The sequence below is a fragment of the Triticum urartu genome, chromosome 5 (assembly GCF_003073215.2).
Source record: "Triticum urartu cultivar G1812 chromosome 5, Tu2.1, whole genome shotgun sequence".
Taxonomy (NCBI): domain Eukaryota; kingdom Viridiplantae; phylum Streptophyta; class Magnoliopsida; order Poales; family Poaceae; genus Triticum; species Triticum urartu.
In genome coordinates, this window is record NC_053026.1 from 504610469 (window position 1) to 504616412 (window position 5944).

Genomic DNA, 5944 nt, shown 5'->3' on the forward strand with positions numbered 1-5944 from the left:
AAGGGAGTCATCTTCTCTAAGTTGACTTACCTCTTCCTCCCCCAAGCTCCATTGTTGCTCACAAGCTCATTTTCACCCGATCTGTCTCCCTAACTAATCAAACTTGTTGATTCTCTAAGGATTGGATGAGAAGGCCTAAATCTACACTTCCACCAAGAGAAATTTGATTCCTCCCACTAATCCTTTACGGATCTTATTACTCTTGGATGTTTGAGCACCCTAGACGGCTGAGGTCACCTCGGAGCAACATTCCATTGTGGTGAAGCTTCGACGTGGTGTTGGGAGCCTCCAATTCGATTGTGGAGCCTCAACCTTGTTTGTAAAGGTCCTGTTGTCGCCTTCAAGGGCACCACTAGTGGAATCACGACATCTTGCATTGTGCGAGTGCGTGAGGAGAATACGATGGCCCTAGTGGCTTCTTGGGGAGCATTGTGCCTCTATACCGCTCCAACAGAGATGTACTTCCCCTCAAAGGGAAGGAACTTCGGTAACACATCCTCATCTCCACCGGCTCCACTCGTGGTTACTTCTTGCCTTTACTTTGTGCAAGCTATCTTTGTATTGTATCCTTTGCTTGCTTGTGTTGTTGTTGTTAGTATCATATGGTTTGCTCATCTAGTTGCACATCTTGACAACCTATTTGTTGCTTTACCTATTTTATTAAGAAAAGCTAAAAATTGATAGTTGCCATTCACCCCTCCTCTAGTCAACCATATCGATTCTTTCAACCTTAATTAGTGATTTCGGAAGCCCCCGTACTCATACTCCTTAGGGCAAGAATTTTTTTAATGAAAACAAAATTAGTGTTTAAAATTTTGCTTCTTTTCAAACTTTGTTTTTTTCTTCAGGCACAAGTGTATTTCTATTATCTAATGTGTGGTCAACTAGGAAGCCGGACACCTTGTATTTAGTTTTTTTTCCTTCATATTTTTTACTTAAAGAAAGTACGCCCAGCCTCTCGTTCACATGATCTTCAAACTGAAAACAAAAACCATCTCCTTAACATGACCTTCAAACAAAATGAAAAGCCATAAGGATGAGTGTATGCTCGTGAAATGAGCGACTTTGATTGTACTGTGTTAAAAAAATAAAAAGTCCCATCACGCGGTGGCACGTTCATTCCTTTGTTTTTAAGTGGGAATGGCCAGACAGTAGGAAAAATGAGCATCTTTTCGCATCATCCGAAACCGAGGCAACTGCCCTGGCGTGGCGTTTGTTTATGACAGAGCAAACAACTTAATTACGATTTTCAAGGCCTGGACCAAGCATCTCTTTTTGTATCGATCTAACCGACGCGCACCCACTCTCGTCCATTGATTCGTTTTGCTGGTGTCCCATTTAAAATCTGCACCTTGCGTGCACAGCCACTGTCAATCAATATGGACTTCCTGCCTTTGCCGTTATCTTCCTAGACAATTCCATACCCTCCTAGCACACATGCTTGCAAACCAAGGCTCAAGCAAACCAGAAGGAAAAATATCCTGGGAGTCCCAGCCCTGTGCGGTCCGGATTGACGTCTCCAGTCGACCTCCACCCTTGTGTAAGGTAATTTCCTTTATACTAATCTAATCTTGCTAGCACAACAATCTATTGGTGAATTAATTCAATACTGGTGATTCCTACAGTGTTCTTCAGTTCTTCTTTATGCGCGTTTGTCTAACAAATTCAACTTGTACTAATGTTGGAAATTGACACGTGTGTTGAGCAGATCATGAACACCGGAAACTGCTCCATTCAAGCAATCAATGCCTTCTCTAAGCACATAAATGGGCAGATGTTGCGAGTGAACACTGTGCTGGTTGTGAGCACCATTGTGATTGGAGTTATGGTTGGGATCGGTGCCTATGGTCAGCGCTACCGTCACCATCCATTGACCGGCTTCCTCTTCCTTGGTGCCAACATCTTGTTCCTGCCTATCCTCTCCTATGTTATCTCTACAATCGGTTATGATGACCCTGTTGCTCTTTATTCACCTGATCTAGACATGATAACACGATGGTGCAACCCACAGGACCACATAATCTCTGTCTTGATGTGGGCTAGTCTTGTTCAGATCGCTGCCGTCAACACCACTGCAATAGTTGCTGGTGATGAAAAGAAAGACCAAAACATTGGCCCTTCCGCCACAGTACTGCTTCTTCAAGCAATATGGACCTCTTACCTTGCCGTTGATTTCCTTGGTAAGGGTTATTATTCATTTGAAAAATGGTCCCTAAAAATGGTGGACACTGAAGATGTATTCATCCTTCTTCCACTGTTTGCTCTTATCATTGTCAAACTACTTGTCAAATATTATGCTTGGTACGGAGCCAGAGGTTCATTAGCATTTGGGCGCAATCCTCATCTCATTGTTGGATACATGGAGCAGCTAAAGGATGAAAGCGAGCATGACGAGCTAGCAACTGAGGTTTCCCTTCCTCCACTCATGGTTATAGGAGAGGACACAACATTGGTACAGAAGGAGCCTAATGGTTATAGTCTCAACCAAGCTAATAGGACAAGGATAGAGAACAACGGCTTAGTGACCATTGACAAAGTCTGGCAGTTGGAGGATGACATACTTTTGAGGTCTTCAACGAAGTGGTTTAAAGATTTATGCTTTTCCTTTGCTTTGTTCAAGCTGCTAACACTACCGGACTCGCGGGATATGCCTACGGCCCAAGGCCGTCGGCATAGGTCCTTTGCCGTCGGCATAGATCTATGCCTACTGCCGCCGTCGGCATAGCCCCGTCGGCGTAGATCACGTCAGCGTAGATGTGTCAGACCGTCGGCGTAGTATAGCCGTCGGCATAGGTGCATATGCCGACGGCCGTGGGATAGCCGTCGGCATAGTTTAGCTGTCGGCGTTGTTTTCCGTCTGACGGCAGCGGACGGCGCCGTCAACAGCGCGATTCAGGAGACGACACGTGGCGCGATTCAGGAGATGACACGTGGCGCAGGTATGCCGACGGCTTGGCCGTCGGCATAGATGGAAAGCCGTCGGCATAGATTTCCATCTATGCCGACGACCTAGCCGTCGGCATACCTGCGCCACGTGTCGTCCCCCGGCTTCTCCTGGCGGCAGGGCTATGCCTACGGCAAAGCCGTCGGCATAGATTTCCATCTATGCCGACGGCTTTGCCGTAGGCATATGTCTGCCACGTGGCAGCTCCTGGTTTCTCCTGGCAGCAGGGCTATGCCTACGGCAAAGCCGTCGGCATAGTTTGCCACGTGGCAAGCCCTGGTAACTCCTGGGCGTATATATGCCGACGGCTTTGCCGTAGGCATAGTTTTTTTTGTTTTTTTTATTTTCCCTGTTTTCTCTTTTCCAATTCATTTGACAGCATTTCAAAACAGAACAATATGAAATTATGCAGAAATATGACAATTCATTATGTGAACATACTCAAGTTCATCACATCATCTAAAGATCATCACCGATGGAAGTTCATGAACATAAAAGTAGTGCAAGACATGAAACATGATAAAAGTAGGAATATGAAAGGCATGGCACGATGGCCACATGCACGGAATCATGAAGCAAGAGCACCCCCGCCAAAAGCACCACCTCCGCCATAACCACCACCACCTCCGTCAAAAGCACCACCTCCGCCAACACAATCTATATGTATGCTTATTACATACTGTATGCTTAATAATAATAATAATAATAATAATAATAATAATAATAATAATAATAATACTATATGGAAAAAAAGAAAAAAAGACGAAAAAAAACTATGCCGACGTAGCTGCGGCAAGGGTAGATGGACAGCGCCGCGGATCGATGACGTGTCAGATATGCCGACGGCTACCGTCGGCATAGGTCCTGGTCGGTGCGCTCTGGATCGGTGATGTGTCACCCGTATCTATGCCGACGGCCGCCCGTCACGGCCGTCGGCATAGATTTGACGTCGTTAGCCGGCCGTGATGCCCGTTGTCGGCAGGCCCGCATCTATGCTGACGGCCTATGTATGCCGACGGCAGCTGTAGGCGTTGTCTTGGATAAGCCGACGGTTGTTGTGTGCCGACGGCTGCTGTCGGCGTAGACGTGGATAGCCCGACGGCCTTTGTATGCCGACGGCCAGGAGCTAGCTGTCGGCATAGCTCGGACTAGGCCGACGGTAGCCGTCGGCATATATTTGGCTGTCGGCTTAGAGCCCTGTTCCTGTAGTGTAAGATGTCGTTTTGCAAGTCATACAATTGACGAGACTGGTTTCATGAAAGCCAATATCTTGTTGCCACAAGTGTTGCTCCAAGATGGTGATGATGAAAGAGCATTTGGAGTGATCGCAGATGAGCTTTCTTTTCTTCACGAATATTATTATTCACCTTTTCCAATCTCGTATTCAAAGAGTTGGATGCCCAGTTTGTGCATATTTATTTCACTCCTAAGCATGGGTTGGAGCTTATTCTACATATTGGTGACCACTCTTGCAATTCTGGGGTATGCTTCATGGGCATCATGGGAATGGGATGATGGTGGGCAGATGCACTGTTTCACGTATTGTGATACTTCAGACTGGAAAAAATATGGAAATACTTACTTTGATGATGTACCGGTGTTATTACTTGGGGCACTAGTTGTGCTTGCCGAGGTGCGGGAGACAGCTTATTACATCTACTCTAACTGGACTAAAGTATACTTAGTCTGCCACTATGTTAGGCACGCTTCTTCTTGGCAGCAATCACCTTGGAAGAAGAAGTTTCTTGGCCTTCTGTTGCGCGGAAAATTTAAGTTGCTAAAGCATTAGGAGGACAAAATGAACCAGTGCTCGGTATTGGCGCTCCATCCAAGCACAAATCCAGTGGCTCTTCTTCGACGACTCATCCCTCTGCTTGACAGGAAGAAAGTACCAAGCGCACTAAAGACCGCCGTCCTCAGGCCACTGAGAAGCCCCGGTTGGAGCCCAAGCAATGGCGTGGCGTCCCTGTGCACAAGGCTACATCTGCTGGCCGGCAACAACCCCCTCTCAGCGTCCAGTGGCATCAAAGGTGTAGCTGATACCATGCTCGTGGCCCACATTGCCACGAGCATCCTAGAAGTGAGAAGATCGGAGCGTCCACGCCAGCCTGACTCTGCTCATCAGATTGCCGCCACGCACTTGTCACGCTACTGTGCCTACTTGGTGGCCTATGTCCCTGAGCTACTCCCCGACGACAACAAGTGGTGCAAGAGCTTGTACAAGGCTGTTCAAAAGGACGCCAAGCGTGCACTGGCGGCTGCCGGGGCGGTGTCAAATCCCGAATAGCTGGTCCAGGCGCTGAGTGCGAGGGCTGAAGCGCACAACGTACTCAAGAATGGCGCAGAGCTTGGGAAGAAACTCGTAGAGTTGGTGGAGGACGAAGGAGAAGAGGCGGCCTGGGAAGTCCTCGCCGACTTCTGGTCCGAGATGATCCTCTATGCCGCTCCATCGAACAACGTCGACGCCCACGCCGAGGCCATTGCGCGAGGTGGTGAGCTGATAACGCTGCTGTGGGCGTTGCTCACCCACATCGGGGTCGTCAGCCGGCCAGAGGTCGTCGCACCCGCCGCTGCCACGCTTAACACTCGCTGTGACGTTTAAGTCGTGATAGCAGTGCTATTCGCATGTTTCAATTCAGTACTTCTTGATTCTTTGATTTTATCTTGATTGGTGTGGTCTGGTGTGCTACGAGCCTACCACTGTAAGAGACACGAAAGACAGACTGTAATATGTACTGTTCTCATAGTATAAGTTTAAGTTCAGATGACACTTAGCATATCTTTACTATTAAATGCTTTGAAAAGTACTACATAAAATTTCCTGCTCCCGAACATTTTGTTGCATGGATTTGTACGTGGTAATGGATACTGTTCAATCTCAAGTTCTCAACACGAAGTCGTGTCATATTTTACGACGATCATCACAGCAGTAGTACAATTGAGTCGATTAAGTCACACATGAACAATCCATGCCCTCGCGTCGTCCGCGCCGGGCGACTT

The 5944-nt window shown here is 47.4% G+C and overlaps 1 pseudogene; it reads left to right on the top strand.

Moving 5' to 3' along the window:
- Positions 1 to 1666: 1666 nt before the first annotated feature.
- On the top strand, positions 1667 to 5546 carry LOC125507244 (annotated as a pseudogene).
- Positions 5547 to 5944: the final 398 nt, after the last annotated feature.